Genomic DNA, 20,762 nt, shown 5'->3' on the forward strand with positions numbered 1-20,762 from the left:
GGATAGCACATCTCATCCCACTTGGTCTCAGCTAGTGCTACTCAAAGACCAGAGACTGAAATTATCTAAAGATGGGCTCACGGTTTTGACATTTGAAGTTGGCTCATGGCTAAGACCTTGGTTGGTGCCATTCCCTGGAATGTATATATATGGCCTCTCCCTATGGCTGGGGTTTCCTCCCCTCATGATATCTGAGCTCTGAGTACCAAGGGAGAAAGAGTTGGGCAGAAGCCACATTACCTTTTATGACCTAGCCTCAGAATTACACCACCTCTTATCTACTGTATCCTATTAGTCACACACAGGGCCAACTCTGATTGAATATAAGAGGCAATCACACATGAACATTTACCAAGAAGTGTGAATCATTGGGGGCTCTCTTAGAAACTGGTTTTCCTCAATCTAAATGCGACCCAGAAAAATTTATAGATTTTGAAAATATTGTGTTAAAACAAGGTAAGAAGCAGAAGGAACTCTAGAGCAAAATATTTTTATAAATTTAGAACACACAAACACAAAACCACAATACACGTCTTATAAGAATGTGTGCAAACAAAAGGTTATGCATCAGAGGCATCAGACATTTTAGAATGGCTGGTTACAGGGAGGAGAAGCAGAATGAGGATGGAGAATGGTAATAAAATATTTAAAAACAAAATATATTTTGCTATTCTTTTTTTTTTTTTTTTTAAGATTTTATTTATTTGTTTGACAGAGAGAGACACAGCGAGAGAAGGAATACAAGCAGGGGGAATGGGAGAGGGAGAAGCAGGCTTCCCGCGGAGCAGGGAGCCCGATGCGGGGCTTGATCCCAGGACCCTGAGATCATGACCCGAGCTGAAGGCAGATGCTTAACAACTGAGCCACCTATTTTGCTATTCTTAACAAATATATAATAAAAGAAGGTAGTTTTCCATTTACATGTAAAAATTCTATTTCAAAACTATATCCACATGGCAATATGCTAAATACTATTAGAAAATAGAGGTAGATTACAACTTGGTTACTTTCTTAGGAGCAAGAATTTTAGGCAAAGTAAAATTCTCCCAGTGGAAACTTTACTTCAGTTTCTATCCAAACAGCTAATGGTGGTCTGGAACCTTTGCAAATGGACCTTGATTAAAATTTGTTATTTGTTGAAGACTGGACAATGTCTAGGCTCATAATCAACATTAAGCCCTTAGGAATGATGATTTCTTGTGTTTTGAGTTCAATTACTTGTATTAGGTACATATAAAATTTGAAGATAATAAATATAAATGACATATTTTGCATGTGAGAATTTTCTACATTCAGCCTATAAATTCATTGAGATACCATTATTCATGGGTTATATATTTAATTTGTAGATTTGTCATTTGTTTACTTGAATAAGCAAATAGACATTTAAGACTTTATTGGAAAAGATTTGCAGATTGTAAGGACATGAAACTCTAAACTCGAATATTTTCTTGATTGAAGTTATTTCTTTTAAAACAGAAAAAAGTGGTAATTTATGTAAAATTATATTTTCTCATTTTTAAAAGATTTAAATATGTTTCTCTTTCATTACAAAAGTATAGTGTCACAGGGAATTATAACAAAAGGTTATACTAATTATTTATACATATGCATATATGTGTATATATAATTTTAATTCCTCTACCTTTTTAAACCTCTGCATGCAGGTCCCTTTAAAAGTTCCTTAGTCTGACAGTTGGCAGCTAGTCAATGCTGAACGAACTTCCTGTGAAAGGACATTATTTTGCATGTCCTTTGAGACTGGATAATTAATGTGTAATATTTTACTTAAAACTCTAATTAAGTTTAAATTAAAATTCTTTGGGGTTTTAATAGAGGAGGAAGCATTTTGGTGCCTTTTTCACTTAAGCGTTATATTTGCCAGCCTGTCTGGGTTAAAGCACTTCCATTTATATAAACTTAATATTGTTTTAATGTTGGCGTTTGGTCTGGAAACTTTAAGAAAACTTTCTGGTTTTTCCTACCCTCTATTACACTTTAATTTGTGTTAAAGATATTATAAAACAAATAAGGCACTCATTTACTGTTTACTTCTTTCTAGAAACTAGAAAAGTACTATTTATTTACTCTTTCCTTATAACTTCACTTATAAACACTATGAATTAAGACTCATCTTCAAGAGCTTTTCTTTCTATTCTCTAAGAAGCCTAGTTAGCTACATATGTTAAATATGCATTTCTCCATCACCCTGATTTTCTCCCTTGTGTTCTCCAGGCACTGATTCCATTCTGAGGACCAATCATATGGATATGAAAATTCATGAAAGAGCTTTATCAGCAAACAGTGCCAATTGGAGAACTGCCTTGTCTCTAGCTTGAATATACACTCCAGCCCCCATCTTTGAGAAGTATCACCATATCCTGAACTTGAGGTGTTTTCAAATTAATTTTTACATTCAATAATCTGTGTTTGTTTTACCCACTCTGTACTTTCCCTCCTTCTCTACCTACAGTTCTCAGAATTAGGAAAGAGTTTTAACTTACAATTAATCACTTACTATTATTCCTACCTGAGAGTATTTTTTAACTTAAAAAAATACCTGAAGTAGTTGGTAATTTGTCCTATCTAAAGACTAGGCCAGGTCCACATAAGGCCATAGACATAAACAGTTTTTGAATACGAACTGATACGTTTAATAAATCTTTAAGGTGGATGTTTGTCATGGTTATTGTGACTGAATGGTGGTCATTTCTGGAAAACAACAGGTCAACTAGTTTATAGAAAAATCCAGTCACATTCAATTTTGGCTTTAGCATCGACACTTCAAGCAAGTGGCAGCTTACAAAAATATGGTGAATTTTACTATTTTTTATTGCATTGTAGCTAAATGTCCAATAGGAAATAAATGAGAATTTATTAATTTATGTTAATAAATATATTAAATAAATAAATGAATGAAAATTTATTATTAACTTATGTAATTAATTGTGGTCTCTGTAAAGATTGAATGAAGGATTTAAGAAAGTGAAATAAATGATAGAAGTGAAATAAATGATAATATATTTAATGTATGTAGCTATTATTCTTTCTGATCTGTGTTTAAAAGAAATATTCCTTTTTTTAAAAAATATATGGGACTTCTCTATCCATTCATCTATTGATGGACATCTAGGCTCTTTCCATAGTTTGGCTATTGTGGACATTGCTGCTATAAACATCGGGGAGCACGTACCCCTTCGGATACCTACATTTGTATCTTTGGGGTAAATACCCAATAGTGCAATTGCTGGGTCGTATGGTAGCTCTATTTTCAAATTTTTGAGGAACTCCATACTATTTCCGGAGGGGCTGCACAAGCTTGCATTCCCACCAACAGTGTAGGAGGGTTCCCCTTTCTCCACATCTCCACCAATATCTGTCGTTTCCTGACTTGTTAATTTTAACCATTCTGATTGGTGTGAGGTGGTATGTCATTGAGGTTTTGATTTAGATTTCCCTGATGCTGAGCGAATGGATAAAGAAGATGTGGTATATATATACAATGGAATATTAGACAGCTATCAAAAGGAATGAAATCTTACCATTTGCAACGACGTGGATAGAACTGGAGGGTATTATGCTGAGCGAAATAAGTCAATCAGAGAAGGACATGTATCATATGATCTCACTGATATGAAGAATTCTTAATCTCAGGAAACAAACTGAGTGTTGCTGAAGTAGTGGGGGATGGGAGGGATGGGGCAGCTGGGTGATAGATATTGGGGAGGGTATGTGCTATGGTGAGTGCTGTGAATTGTGTAAGACTGTTGAATAACAGACCTGTACCTCTGAAAGAAATAATACATTATATGTTAAAAAAAAAAAAAAAGAAGATAGCAGGAAGGGAAAAATGAAGGGGGGGAAATCGGAGGAGGAGACGAACCATGAGAGACTGCAGAGTCTGAGAAACAAACTGAGGGTTCTAGAGGGGATGGGGGTGGGGGATGGGTTAGCCCAGTGATGGGTATTAAAGAGGGCATGTACTGAATGGAGCACTGGGTGTTATACTCAAGCAATGAATCATGGAACACTACATCAAAAACTAATGATGTAATGTATGGTGATTAACATAACATAATAAAATTTTAAAAATGTGTTAATTGAATAGAAAAAAATAAAATAAAATAAGGCTCTAGCACTGAGGGACTCCACCTTGTGGTTACTCAAAGTTAGTGAGTCAAAGTGAGCAAATAGCAAAGTGGTCTTGGTATTAGAGTGTTATTATTAATATACTTTCCATTATTAAGATGTTTGGAATAATCTTTTATGGCATAGGATGGAAATAGGAAAATAATGGATTTCATGGTTTTAATGCATGCCCTTAAACATGTTGCACATGTTTGTGGAAATTAGAGCAAACCGTCTTCAGGGTTATAGATGGTTTGGAATCTATCTAATATTGTAACATAAATGACACAAATTAAATCTTTGTGAAAAGCATAAAAAAAATATGGGGCTCATGAAATTGTTATAAACCACACATTCATTCCACCACAATAAATTAATTAATTAAAATAGAGATAAAAAAACACTATTTTTTCATGAATTTGCATAATTACTAGGAAATTAAATTATATCATCCATAATAATAACTTGTAGCAAAGTAAATAAAGGGGAAAATCAATTTTTAATAGTAGCTAGGGGCACCTGGGTAGCACAGTCGGTTGTCTGACTCTTGGTTTCAGCTCAGGTCATGATCTCAGGGTAGTGAGATCGAGCCCTGTGTCGGGCTCCGTGCTCAGTGTGTGGAGTCTGCTTGAGATTCTCTCTCCTTCTGCCCCTCCAGCTCATGCTCTCTATCTCCCTAAATAAATAAATAAATCTCTAAAAAAAAAAAGAAAGACAAAGTAGCTAGTAATGTAAATCATTTTAGAAAGCAACTCTTAAATTTTTTCTAAAGTAAAAATAAAATTGTAATTCTTAATTTCATAAGAATTTATCTTGACCAATTGCCAAAGGATTTTTTTGGTCAATAATTTATCCAACAAATATATATCAACCAGTAAGCTAAATCAGCATGTTTTATTTAGTACTATTTATTTATCTCAAATAGTTACTTTTACAGTATTTTAAGATCCTAATGCAACATTTATGTTTTGTTTTTAAAAATGCCAAAATGCCTAAAATAACACATTCTTTAAGGTTTACAACATATATAGCACATATTATTTTAAGCCTTCTCTAACATTTTTTTCTTAAAGATTTTATTTTTAAGTAATCTCTACACCCCCAGTGTGAGACTTGAACCCACAACTCTGAGATTAAGAGTCCCATGGTCCACTGACTGAGCCAGCCAGGCACCCCAAGCCTTCTCTAACTTTATAATATAAATATTTTACTAAAATTTTATAATGAATATTAATTATACAATTTATATGATACCATATATGTATTTCAAAACTATTGTCTAGCTGAGAATTTTTAGATTGAATATACATAAACAAATACATTAAAGATGCAAATTTAGTTTAAAATGTTAGCAATCAGCATTTAAAATTTTTACTCTATACTTTAAAAAATAATTGTGTCATTAAATCCATCTATATAGGAGAAAAAGAAAGGGAGGGAAGGAAATACAGAGAGAAAGAAACAGAGAGGAAAAGAGGAAGGGAGGAGCAGGGAGGGAGAGGAAAAGACAATATGAATGTATATTTGCAGGCAAAGAATTTAAGGTTGTGAATAAGTTTAAAACTGTTAATTTGAGAATTTAAACCTAGTCCAAATAATTTTGAGTCTATATGATAATATTGTAATGGTTTATTGAAATAATTGAGTGCTCACATTGCATGCGTCTTTGATATTTTGCATGCATTGTCTCTTTTGCTACATGTTTTTTTATTTATTTATTTTCACTTTTAATAAAATTTTATAAAGTAAAAAATGAAAATAATCCATTTGTGAAGATTCTTACAAAATGTCTGCAACTTCAAACCAATTGCCTGGCATTCTCTTTTAATCAGTGTTCTTTAGTATTTTATTATCATTGCAAATTTCCAGATTCTGTAGAATAAAACAAACCCACGTTCACTCAGCATGCTATGAAAAGAAACAAAATTGACTTTTGATGTAACCATGAAACTGTGGCATTCCATAAATTGCAAATTATCAATGTCAGTTACAACACTAAATGTCCAAAAATCTCTTGGCAGCTTTTTTGAACAGAAAATCTTTTTGCAAGTTAATGTTATATTGAGGTCTTTGCTTTAGGGCGAGGGTGAGAAGAATTTTGAAGACATCTTTTGGGATCCTAGATTTATAACCCCTGATCTTTACCAGACTTACCATGAAATCTTTAATCTCTGGAAAACTTTAACATGTCATCTAAAAGATATTACTTTATAATTTCAATGATGCAGCCAGAATGCCATGCATTTTGTGGTGCCTAGAAAATTACAAATATCTCTGTGTGTTTTGATGAAAGTATCCTTTCATATCTGTTCTGTTTGTGTTTTTTCTTTTTTTTTTTTTAAGATTTTTTATTTATTTGCGAGAGAGACAATGAGAGACAGAGAGCACGAGAGGGAGGAGGGTCAGAGGGAGAAGCAGACTCCCCGCTGAGCAGGGAGCCCGATGTGGGACTCGATCCGGGGACTCCAGGATCATGACCTGAGCCGAAGGCAGTCGCTTAACCAACTGAGCCACCCAGGCGCCCTGTTTGTGTTTTTTCTTAACTCTATACATAAAAACATGAATAAATATGATAGAGTTTTTAGCAATTTGAAATTGTATTGAATTTTATATAAATACCAAACAGAAGAATGTCTACTTTCTTTTTTTTTTTATTAGAGAGGGAGAGAGGAGGGGCAGAGGGAGAGGGAGAGAGAGAATCTTAAGCAGGCTCCATGCCCAGCACAGAGCCTGACACAAGGCTCAATCTCACAATTGTGAGATCATGACCTGAGCTGAAATCAAGAGTCTGACGCTTAACCAATTGAGCCACCAGGCACCCCAAGATTGTCTGTTTTACTTTTTGTAATCAGATATGTCTCCTTCTAGGTTTATTTCTAACTATTAAATACATTTTTACAAAAATAAGGATTCTTATTAAGATTCAGAGATGATTGCATTTTGGTTTTTTCCAATGACTTGAATTTAGTAGTCTTTGCCTAATATGGTACTTAAGAGAGTTTACATGCTATTCATGTTGGCTAGTACTATAATCACTTTCACAATATTTGCTAAGTTTCTTTTAAGAACTGGGCTTGAAATTCCATACTCTCAAGATGTGAAGCTGTCTGTGGTATAACATAAAATCCCCAGAGTAAAGAAATTTTAGAATGTTATAAAGATTATATTTCACTTTATAGTGTCAAAAGATCCATAGAAAAATTGTTAATAATAACTTAGGAAGTATGACTTTTAAATTAGTCACATGAAATTCTAAGCATAAACATTAAACTTAACTCATGACCAACCTTTTCCTGCTAACAGCAAATGCCAAAGTCAAATTTCAAAAGCTATTAAATTATGAAGATGTTTAAAGAGCTGGTTATCCTTATATTTATGTGGAAAGTGATTCTAAAGAAGTGAATTGTGAAGTTTTGAATTAAAGGTTGCTAATGAAATGTTCTGACTCTTAATTCTTTTTAAAAACAGACAGCATTTCTTTTTTTAATAGGTAGATATAGATATAAATTCATACACACACACACACACACACACTGGATCAAAAAATATAGTTATATTGCATTTAAAAAAATTATTTCTCCACTCCCTACCCCACCTTCTGTCTGTGGAAACTATTAATCTGTTCTGTATCTATAAGCTTGTTTCTTCATTTGTTTGTTTGTTTAGTTTTGTTTTTAGATTACATATATAAGAGAGATACTACAACATTTGTCTCTCTCTGTCTAACTTAACTAACTTAAATCACTTAGCATAATGCCCTGAGGTCCATCCATGTTGTAGTAAATAGCAAAATTTCATTCTTTTTTTTATGGCCCAATAATACTCTATTGTATATATGTACCACAATTTATCCATGCATCCATCAGTGGATACTTAGATTATTTCTGTATCTTGCTATTCTAAATTAACATGGGGGTACATATATCTTTTAAGTTAGTGCTTTCTTTCTTTCTTTCTTTCTTCTTTCTTTCTTTCTTTCTTTCTTTCTTTCTTTCTTTCTTTCTTTCTTTCTCTCTTCTTTTTTTTTTTTTGGATAAATATCTAGAAGTGGGATTGCTGGATCATATGGTAGTTCTATTTTTAATTTTGTGAGGAACCTCCATGCTACTTTGTATAGCGGCTGCACCAATTTACATTCCCAACCCCATTGCACAAAGATTCCCTTCTCTCCACATCCTCACCAATACTTGCTATCCTTTATCTTTATAGAATAGCCATTCCTACATGTGGGAGGTGATACCTCACTGTGATTTTGATTTGCATTTCCCTGATGGTGAGTGATGTTGAGCATTTTTTCATGTACCTGTTGGCCATCTTATGTTTTCTTTGGAAAGAGGTATATTCAGATCTTCTGCCAGTTTTTAATTGAATTGTTTATTTTTTGCTATTGAATTATATGAATTCTTTACATATTTTGGTATTAGCCCTTTATCAGATATAGGAACTGTAAATATTTTCTCCCATTCAATATTTGCCTTTTCATTTTATTGGCTCCCTCTATTGTACAGAAGCTTTTTACTTTTATTTTTTTTAAAGATTTTATTTATTTATTTGAGAGAGAGTACATATGAGTGGGGGTGAGGGGCAGAGGGAATGAATCACAAGCAGACTCCTCGCTGAGTGTGGAGCCTAATGTAGGGCTCAATCTCATAACCTCAAGATCATGACCTGAGCTGAAATCTAGAGTCAGATGCTTAACCGACTGAGACACTCAGGTGCCCATATGGAAGCTTTTCAGTATGATGCAGTCCCCTTATTAATTTTTGCTTTTGTTGATTTTGCTTTTGGTGTCAGATTAAAAAGATCATCAGTAAGACCTATGTCAGGAGCTTACCACCTATATTTTCTTCTAGGAATTTTATGGTTTTAAATCTAACATTCAAAACTTTAATTTTAATTTTTCTCAAACCCTTCTAAGAATTAGAAGAAGAGGGAACTCTTCTTAGGGAACTCTCATGAGGCCAGCATTACCCAGATAGCAAAACCAAGTAGGATGTCGCAAGAAAAGAAAATTATAGACCAATATCCCTGATGAACATAGATGCAAAAGTCCTCAACAAAATATTAGCAAACCATTTCAACCACACATTAAAAAGATCATACATTGTGATCAAGTGGGATTTATTCTACGGATGCAAGGATCGTTCAACATCTGCAAATCAGTCAGTGTGATACACCACATTAAAAAACTGAAGGATATGATCACCACAATATAGGCATAAAAAAGCATTTTACAAAATTCAGCATCCATTTATGATAAAAACTCTCAACAAAGTGGCTCTTAATTCTTGAATGTGGACACTATTATGATGTTCTTTTTTTTTTTTAAGATTTTATTTATTTATTTGAGAGAGAATGAGAGAGAGAAAGTGCATGAGAACGGGTAGGGAGGGTCGGAGGGAGAAGCAGACTCCCCACTGAGTAGAGAGCCTGATGTGGGACTCTATCCTGGGAGTCCAGGATCATGACCTGAGCTGAAGGCAGTTGCTTAACCAACTGAGCCACCCAGACGCCCCTTATGATGTTCTTTAAGATGTTTTTCTAGTAGTGGTTGTGGCTGTGACCCACAACCTCCTATTGTCTCCTGCTTGGTTTTCCTTGTTACCTAAAGGAACTTTAAAGCTGGTAGGTGAAGATTAAGAGTCTGATATCTGGCTAAAGCAATGTAGTACATATGAGAGGGTCAACATTGGCAGAAATCACAGATCTGATCATATTACTTCCTTGCTTAAAAACACTTCCAAATTTCCCTAGTGCCTACTGCCTACAATTTGAGCTTGGTAGTGTGCACAAAAGGATCTCCATGAACTTGCTTCTATCCATTGACCTGACCTAATTTCTCCAATCTCCCTCTATTCTCTACCTCACTCTTAATACTTTAGTAATGCCCAGTTTTATGTATCTCCACACATATATTGTTTCATGCCATTCTGCTGTGCTCTTCCTCTTCTGTTTGCTTGCGGTGTCCTTTCCAAAGAATGACATCGTAACATGGTGGTTAAGAGTGTGCACTATGGAGTCAGGCATGCAGGTTGATTTTAAATCTCTATTGTGGTTCTTTTGAAAGATTCCTTACCCTTTCTAAAACTCAGTTGCCTTATCTGTAGAATAAATTCAAGAGTAATTCATACCTTTGGATGAAATGAAGATTGTGAAGGTATTAGTAAAGGTTGAGCACAGAATATGTACTCAACAAATATTAGCTTTATAACCAATTTATTAAGGAGTCATTGGGACATAATATGAGTTTCTATTTTAACAATTGATGATAAGTCTGCTCTAGTGGATGCTCCTTTTCTCAATATGTAATAGGTTCCCTTAAAGGTGCCATCTTAGTCCAATTCTATAGGTTTTTATTGACCTCTGTTTATTCAAATAGTCTCATTTACATTCTTAAGGCTCAGTACTCTTTGCTTAAAAACTTTAATTTCATATTTGATCCAGCCACCTTCGTACAGGATAATTCAAATGAGAGGCTGAATGTAGTAGTTTGCTTATGTTCTTTCTCTCATACTTATATGTACACACTCACCCCTCTTCCTTGAGTTCCCTCCTCTATTCTTGGCAAAAGAAGGCAAGTCTGTAGTATTGCAGTCTCCCATTTGGCTGACTATATTGCTGTTCTAGCTTGCTTTTTATGGGCTTGCTGTGGACAGATGCTGCTTCCAAAAGAACTCACTGAAGACAGGTTCTTCCTAAGCAACTTCTTGACATTTTGTGGATGTCCCCTCACCCATCCAGTCAGACATTTCAGGTCATATGCCTCTGATGAATGTGCTTCTTTGCTCCATGCTGTGGTTGCCCCACTTAGACAACAGCACACAATCTCATCTAACTTCCATCTCCCCTCACCCCAGCTCTGGGCTTCCTATAACCTTCAGGATCCTGTATCCTATTCCCCAGACAACTTAAAACTCAGGAGTGAAGGAGGTGGTAGTGGACATCACTTTTAGAAAAGTCCCATTATGACATCTGTCCCAATCCTCTTTTTAGATCCAGGACATAAATTCATATACAACCAAGTGGCTTTGAAGGACCCTTTTGCCCTTGGCTTGGAAGAGAAAGACCCTGCTTTCTTACAGGGAGTACATAAGAGAAAACTGTCCCTCTTCATGAACACCATAATTCATCAAGAGGCAACATTTTCTCCTTAAGTGGACAATGGTTGAAGTATAGGTGGCATTGTGAAATAGCTCCCATCTCAGGAAGTCCTGTGGAGAGGTGGCTGGTCTCAACAGCTTGTGGTTCTTTTCAATTTGTAGCTTGGGGTACTAAAAAATGGATATTCTTAACCATGATCCTTAGGGTACAGTTCCATTCTGAGCATATAATATTATCTTCTTACATTTTTATTTTCTTCATTTGGACATAATATTATCTCAGGAGTCTTCCCTAAATCCTGAATTTGATTAAAACATTTCCTTCTCTTTGCTTGTACATCACCCTTGATCTTGGCTCTTACCATATGTATTGGACATTTTATTCTCTCTGCTCCACCTTGTATTTCAGCTAGTGTTCCAGCAGAAATGACAGAACCCAAGTAATCTTTGAATGGCTTGGTGAGACTGTAATTTACCTTAGTCCTGTGCTTTTTACCTATCCTTTACTGCCCTGGGCTTCTCCGATGTCTTTGCCTAGAATGGCTATGGTAACCTGCCAGCACTTATGCACATACAACCTGAATTTTCTTGTAATTAATTACAGTGGAGTCACCCCTAATCAATGTATAACTGGAGCTGATAGATAAGTGCTTCCCCCTTTTGACCATTGGAACACACACTTCTGAAATGCACTTTATAAGGCTCCTGAAATGATCCCTGCATGGTCACTTCCTTGATCCTGTACATCTGCTACCAGGAATCATATTCCCATGCAAACTACTAATATTCAGGTCTTCATCCAAGGTTATGATTTTTGGGAGAAAACTCAGCTGAGACACGATATTATATTGAAACAGTTTAATTTTGGAATTATATTTCCACCATTACACTGTAAGGTACTTTCCTACCTTAGCACTGTACCTGCAGTCCATCAACCGTTATTGAATTAGCATCATTTACAATTTACTCTCTCCAAAAAATATGAAGGAAATATCATCTTATAATCTATCTGAAGACCAGGTTCAAATGATCATGTCCATAATCATTGAAAAGCTAAATGTCAGATTTCTGCAAACATATTGAATAGAAGAGTTCTCAAAAATTCTTGAACTTTGCATGGATTCAGAATATCTCATGGTGTTGGAAGTCTGTCATACAGATTTACCTTAATTAACAAGAATATGTCTCCTATTGAGTTTAGAGTATAGAATTAGATACTTTGAAGTGAAGAAATGAATTCATTGGGTTGAAGGGCTTGGGGTCTATGAAAAGAGAGGCAAAACGTATTCATGTTAAATTCCTGGGGACAAACACTAGTGAAACATGTCAGAATATACAAAAAAAAAAAAAGTGCTATTAATCAAAAGCTCTGCATAAAGTCTTCTAAGAGGATACCAAATTGTTCTAAGTTAGTATGGGATCATCCACTTCATATTACTACTAGTAAATTGATCAATTGGTCTGTTTATCTATATCAACGCTCCTGTCAGTGTCCCTTTATAAACTGTTCAAAGCCTCCTCTGGTCAGATATAAACTAAAAATTATGTTTTTCTAAAATAAAAGTTACTTTCCCTTCAGCATCCATTGATAGAATTTTCTGGATGGAAAATGAATAAATTAAAAACCTATCTCTGAAATCTGGCTTTTCTATATTTCTAAATAAGTTGAATACTGAACAAATTGATAAGATTTAATAATTCGTCAGATTCAAATGATGAATGGCACATTTACCACATTGCTTTGCTAGCTCAATGAATGTGTTGTACTTGATGTATAAATAATCTATTCCTAAGATAAAATATTAAGCACATGCTGAGCACTTATAAACATACCAGAAAATTATTCTAAAAGAAACTGCTCTTGAAAATATGGATTTTAACAGCAGTACATTTCATTCCCTTTATTTGTAAACTGGAAGATGTAGGTTTAGTTGAGCGACAGGGCACATGGTAGTTTTAGGGCTTGTGTTAGGTCTCAAATAAGAATTCTGAAAATGGGAAAAGTGTTCTGTATTATTACAGAGGGGGAGTGCCATTGTCATGTAAACAAAGGGAAACCTGGTAGTAATTTAAATAAGTTACATACTTGACAGCTTACTCCTTTGCCAGATTCCCTTATTCTTTCAATATTAAAATAAATAATAGATTTTGCTTTCTTTGCTTTTTCAAGTACATCTATTTAATATGGTCTCATGATTATAAATCCATAGAATTTCCTACATACAAGAAATTTTAAATGTGATATTTAATAGCTAATTTAAAAGAAGTGGGTTCTAAATAAAGCAATTAAATTATGATAATATAGCTTTATGTTATATTTTGGTTGGTGTGCAAATATGTTACCCAGCCTATATTTATGGGTTTTAAAAGTGATTCAATTGAATGATTTGTACACAGTACCATGTTTTTGTCTCAAGAAGATTCATTTCACTTCTTTAAATTAAGTCTTTCACATTTTCCTAATACATTAGAATTCTTTGGAAAAAAATACAGTGAAATATTTTAATAATAACCTCTGGAATTGACAAAATTCTTTTATTAGAGAGCAAAAAGAAAATTAAACTGGGAATATCATTAATGAATAATGAATAATGAGTAAGGAAGAAATTATCTATTAAAAAGGTGGTGTTTGATGAAAGCATCTCTACTAAACTAGATAATTTAATGATTTTGTTTCCTCCAATTTATTTTTACTAGCTATCTAAAACTCTATTTTAGGAAAGCAAGAAAGAAGAAAATTTCTTCTGGGTAGGGATCCTAATTTAGAAGAAATGCATAATTATATCTAATTCATAACTATTTCATGGAGATAAACTAAATCTGTTTGAACTTCTGTATTAACTTAAAATTTATTTAGAAAAAAATTCAGTGCCAGGAATTTTAGCATTCAAAAATGCCTATTTGTGACAAAGGTAATATATTATTATGCAATGTATTTTTTAAGATTTTATTTTATTTATTTATTTAAAAGATTTTGTTTATTTATTTGACAGGGAGAGAGCGCAAGCAAGGGGAGCAGCAGAGGGAGAGAGAGAAGGCTCTCCGCTGAGCAGGGAGCCTGAGGACATGGGACTTAATCGCAGGACCCCAGGACCATGACCCAAGCCAAAGGCAGACACTCAACTGACTAAGCCACCCAGGTGCCCCTTAAGATTTTATTTTTAAGTAATCTCTACACCCAACATGGGGCTTGAATTTACAACCCCAAGATCAAAAGTCACACCCTCTGCAGACTGAGCCAACCAGTTGCCCCTATTATCATACAGTATTTTAATATGCATATAATCTTTGCTCCTTATCTTTATCTTTATTTAATATAGTCTAAAAACTATGGTTTTAAGTCATTTTAAACCAAGTACTCTATAAAAGCACATACAGATCAACTTCCAATTGGGAGAAATCTACTTCATTGTAGGACCCACATATTCTGAATTTATTTTGGAGGTGGAGGATGCATTCAGGAAAACTGGCTCCAACCTTAATTTTTAGGCATTGCAATTTGAGTTACAGCATCATCTGCTAAAATTCTGGACCAGCCACTAACTGACCATATGACCTTGGACAAGTTAGTTGGCCTTTTTGTACCTCAGTTTCCTAATCTGTAAACATAGATACGCTAAAACTTGGGTGGATTAAAAACATAAATGCCTGTAAAGTACATGGTGCAGTGCTGATGCGTACTGAGTACTGAATAAATGCTAACGTCATTAACATCACAGTCAGGCCAATGCCTTGTATTTCACACTCTCCTAGATTTAGAACCTACTCTCTTTCTTGTTCCCTAGATAGAAGCTAGAATCATCAGTACAGGCTTAAAATTAGTAGTATTTTTTTATGCTACTCATCAAAGACTAGGATTCTGCGTTATTTGTCTTATTTAAAAAAACAAGAGGGGTACCTGGGTGGCTCAGGCTATTAAGGGTCTGACTTTGGCTCAGGTCATGATCTCAGGGTCCTGGGATAGAGACCCATGTTGGGCTCCCTGCTCAACTCTCCCTCTGCCCCTCTCCCTGCTCATGCTCTCTGTTTCTGTCTCTCTTCTCTCTCAAATAAATAAAATCTTAAAATTAAATTAAAGTCTGGTGATGGGTATTAAAAGAGGGTACATACTGCATGGAGCACTGGGTGTTATACACAAACAATGAATCATGGAACACTAAATCAAAAACTAATGATGTGATGTATGGTGATTAACATAACATAATAAAAAAATTGAAAAAAAATAAAAATAAAAATAAATTAAAAATCAAGAAACATAACCAAAATTTTGATATCAAGAGATAGCCTGCATCAGCAGCAACCAATTTTTTTTTTGAGAGATGATATTTCTTCTTATTTTCCTAAGGTTTTGAGATAAGTGGGAGTAGGGATAAGGACAGGTATAAAATGTGAATAATTAGTAAAGTATATAGAAATATAGGAATGGGGATCCAGTGCAACTGTAAATGTTTTTCTTCCTACCAAGGAACCCCAAAACTTAGAGAATTGAGTGATGTCCATTAGCTTTGAGTAAGACCAGATGTGTCAGTCGTTTTGAGCTTCTAGTTAGGGATCCATTCCCTGGAGAATAAAAGGAGTGATTCCATGACCTCTGCAAAGGATCACATTCTGCTCCAGTTATAGGGATGCATTTTTTACCTTCCTGGTAGAAATATCGCTCTGCCCACCGTCGAGATGAATACTGATGTAAAGACAAAACCAAAAGAGGACACTATCCCTATGGTGAGAAGCTAAAAGTGTAGTTGGTAACACCTGTAGCTAGCAATCAACTAGAAACCAAATAAGACTGTATAATCATGTGATAGATTGTATGGATATGTGCCGTGTGGGGATATTGGGATATAAAGAAAAGTTTTTTGAGCCTTGGGTTTCTCATCTATAGAAGGTAGATACTAATGCTCACATCACAAGGCTGTTATGAAGATTAAAGTATAAAATTATATGTTATAACGAAGAGTTGGGCACATTATATATCCTTAATAAATGTTAGTTGAAACACATAATCCAGGCTTGAAGTAATTTAAAAATATTTTTTCCACACATTTATATAAAGATCCAATTATGTGCCAGATATTGAGGATACAGTGGTGAAGAAAACCAAAGTTCATTCTATTTACATAGAGTTTAAATTCCAGTTGAAAAAAAAAAGAAAACAATTACATAAATATATAAGAAAATACCAAACAATGATATGTTAGTAGACAATAAAGGAGCAAAGTAATGTCTTAGAAAAGGAGTTGTTTTAGCTTGGGGGGGTCAAAGAAATCCCCACAAAGGAATGCTATTATAGTTAAATGTTCAATGAGAAGAAGGAGCTAGGTACGCTCCTATCATGTGTTCCTCAAAAGACAAATGTAAAGAGTTCTGAAAGTCTCTAATGAGCATATATTAGTTAACCAAATGCTACTTCAAGATCACTAATACTGACTTCCACAAAATATATATACATCCCATGATTTTAAGAGACCCGAACATGAGTCTAATTCTTCCTCAGGGAATTTCATTTTTCTTACCTGTGTGAGGGTATACTGTCTGTGTTTTACACAATGCAATTATTGCTAACCTGTCTGATTTCCTACTTGAAATGATTATTCCATGCAATTGAACTGTGATCGTGATGACACTTTTCAGAATGTTAAGCTCTGTTGACTAACATGATGTCTTTATTTTCAACAATTGGTAGCACTTTATCTGAAGGTGGCCTGGCCATAATACAGGAATGAACACAGTTCCACAACTCTCTGTGGTGTCACTCTTCCCACTATTTGTGCTTTCATGCAGCACATCAATAAATTATTTGTATGGGATGTTGCCTTGAAATAGTAGTTTTGTCTGTGGCCTTTAATTAATTTGGAGAGTTAAAGAGATTGAACAGAAGGTGGATGTGCTAAGATACACATGATAACCTGGAAGCTACATATCATGGGAGGTGATCAAGAAGCCTTGTTATGAATCCATGGTTGACCTTATAGGACCCTCCCAGGTTTTGATAGAATCCTTTTATAAATGTGTCAGAGTTTCTAGGCTTTTCACTAGCTGCTTCTGCAATACTGAAATATATGGAATATTTAAATACATGATTGAGTTTAAGAAATTTATGAAGAGGCTCCTTTTACAACCTTAAGTAAATGGTTAGATTATAAGACTAAAACAAATATCTAAGGGTTCCCTGAATAAGATCGTTGGAAGGCAACTGGGCAACAAGTTTGATCAGGTTTATCATCACTCAGTAAATTACTCCATTGTCTACATAGCACTGTCCTTCTGAAAGAGGTAGTATTTCAAGGTATGCCTTGGTACTCCTTTTAGACATAATTGAGAACATATGATGCAAATAAGAATGTAACATGAATACTGCTCTATATGTTCCTTTTGGTAAATCTTTATTAGAAATGTTATGCAACTCTGTTACTGACCCAAAGTCAGTTCCTGTTTCCAGAATGCATATGTTTTGTCTCTTTTCAACACTGGCATGCTGTGAAGTTGCTTTTCCACCAAGGACTGAATACCAGAGAAAATAATACAAAGCATTTTGGGAACGGGCTCTACTTTTTTTAGTGACACTAAAACTTCCAAGGGAAGAGTGCCAGAATGTCTATACCTACTAAGAAAATAAAAAGATGGGATTATAAATGAATACATCCATATGTGTTAATAGATTATGTCACCAGGAGAAGAAAGAACTTATATTTGCCTGGAAGGTTTAGTTTTCAATCCTTTATTCCTCTTGGATTCCTGTATCTACATACATAATGGCTTAGGTTTAGACTAGTTCAAAAATATGTTGGCAGCAATAAGTGATCATGGATGGAAGATTTTGAAATTTTTTGCCTCTCATTACTTAATAAAAAAGGAAACACTTTAAAAAATATTAAAACCCTCATATTTTATATATGTGGTAGTGCAATGATTAAAAGGACTGACATTTAATGGAAATAGACCTATGTTAAAATTCCAGTTCTGATGTTTGTTGGCTGGGTGACAATGGACTGGTTCCCCAACCTTTTTAAGTTCAGTTTCTTTATTTACAAACCAGAACGAGAAATATCTATCTCACAGGAATATGATAATTAAAATAATGTAATATATCTAAAAGTACTTGGTACAATTCTAAGTATATTTGGATGTTCTTGTTTCCTATTTTAAAAAGTCACTAACTTCTCATTGATTACCACATGGAACCCATCTTTCTCTTGTTATTTTTCAACTTTCTCAATGATACTATCATACCCTCCAACTGCCAGTGGTCAGCTACAGTTAGCTGTGGTCTTTGCAGATTTAGTCACCTACTTCTCCATTTTCTGGCACTCTTTCACAAAGCTTACTCTTCTTAGCTTCACTCATACCATGCTCTGTCTTACTGAGGACATTCTTATAAATTATTCATACTGCATAGAATTCTGTCTAGCATTCTATGATTATTTCTTCTGAATCCTTGTTTATGTTGTTAATTAAGAAAAGTCAACTTCTAAGTTTGTCTGTTCCACCCTATTGCAGGTTGGGTTCTCCAAGGCTAACTTTAACATGAGGGTTAATGTGCAGGATGTGTATTAAGAGGTGCCCTTGGAATCAACACCTGTAGAATGAAGGCAAAAGAAGCAGGATTGGGGCGCCTGGGTGGCTCTGTCAGTTAAATGTCTGATTCTTGGTTTTGGCTTGGGTCATGATCTCAGGGTCATGAGATCAAGCCCCTCATCAGGCTCTAGACATGGAGCCTGCTTAAGATTCCCTCTCCCTTTGCCCCTCCCCCCACTCGCTTACATACTCTCTCCCTCTAAAAAAAAAAAAAGAAGAAGAAGCAAGATTGGGTTAAGGGAGAAACTGAGGTGCAATGCAGGCCAAACAACAACTTCAGCTGACCCCAGTGGGAGCTCTGGGGCTGAAATTACCTCTCACAGTTGTCCTGAGGTGAGCTGGAATGGTCTGGCCTTTATAATCTTGCTTTGATCTATCAGTTAATATGGCCCCCTCTCTGAAGGGTGTGAACTTGGTCAAGGGTGGTTTTCTGCTGCTAAGACAATGCCTGAAGGGGCAGACAGGAGAATGCTCTTTGCTGACAATACCGTCAGTAGCTGGCACAACAAATTATTTATTGAAGAAAGCAGTGTGTCTCCTTATATATCACATACCCATAAAAACAAAGCTAGCTAATTGAGTTAAACAACATGATCTTAGTGTTTTGTGTCTTCTACTGACCAGACTCATTTTATAGTGTCAAAGACAGGGGGTCTGTGTCCTATGCTAGAGAACGAGAGCCCCAGTTGTAGGCAATCTGTGTGATGAATCATGAGCAGAAGAGTAAATTTTATTCTGGAAAATGACCCTTTTTATATCTTGTGGACTGGTTGAAGAAGCAGCAAGGTTATCACTGAATAACAAAGACCTATTCACAGTCATGTATTTTAATACTTATTTCAATGCCAAAACAAAATCCACAAAGTTTAGGGACATAAATCAGAAGTGCATTTCTCTTACGAACTCTGCCTTTGCCCTAACAGACCCCAGATAAGACAATTTATCACCTCAAAACATCACACAATCACATTTCTCTCTCCAGAATAACATTGCTAACAAGGATATCAAATAGCTTTTTTGAAAGCCTTAACCTTTTCAAGGATACTCATCACACTGATTTCTCAATAGTTTAAATCTCTGTATTCTCTCTGGGTTCAAACATCTTACGGTGACGTTTTCTGTCAGACAATTAAGTGTATTTACCTGAAGCTGAATTCATGCATATAGAACATCAGTCCTCTACTCAAAAACTCTACTGGATGTTCACTCATCTTAAAAAACCACACACCTCCTATGTTAGGTTTCTAATTCTATAATCAAATACCAGATGGTTGTAGTTGGTGCCAATGATTTGTCATGTTTTGTCATTATTACCTTCTCAATTCAACGATTCAATGAATATTTATTACAGGGCACTGTGCTAGGGACACAGGGCATACAAATATAAACATAATACAGACACTGGACATTTATTGAATTGAGTCTGTGAAAGCAATTTTAAGTTTGTAAGAGAAATAATATATATATCAAATAGCTATCAATCAAATGAGAATGCTATTGCTGTTGACCAAGGGATTGATAAAGGCTTCATGAAGGAGATAGCATTAATATTTGGCCTAAAGGTTAGATGGTGATTTATTTATTTATTCATCAATATATTCATTTATTTGAATTTCACAGGTCAATAATGTTCATTATAACAAAATTAGGAAATACAAAGAAGCTAAAATAATAATAAGGTAACAATTATGCACAACCTCACTATTCATGCTTTGTTAATCTTTTACTTGATTTATGCTTATCTGACAAAACTATGTCAAATGTTTACTCAAATCAGGTGACCTTCATCAACTTTACTGATGATTTGGTACTAAACCAGAATTCAGAGTTACAGCCAGTTTCACTTTTCCTTATTGTGATCATAGCTGGTCCCACATGTGTTTGGATTCTAAACACAAGGTTACATTTTTGATTCTAGATTAAGTCTCAAGCCAGGAGTGACTGTGTACTGAGTTTATT

The sequence above is a fragment of the Mirounga angustirostris genome, unplaced genomic scaffold (genome assembly GCF_029215605.1).
Source record: "Mirounga angustirostris isolate CCGP_5_RB_7025 unplaced genomic scaffold, mMirAng1.0.hap1 SCAF_7, whole genome shotgun sequence".
Taxonomy (NCBI): Eukaryota; Metazoa; Chordata; class Mammalia; order Carnivora; family Phocidae; genus Mirounga; species Mirounga angustirostris.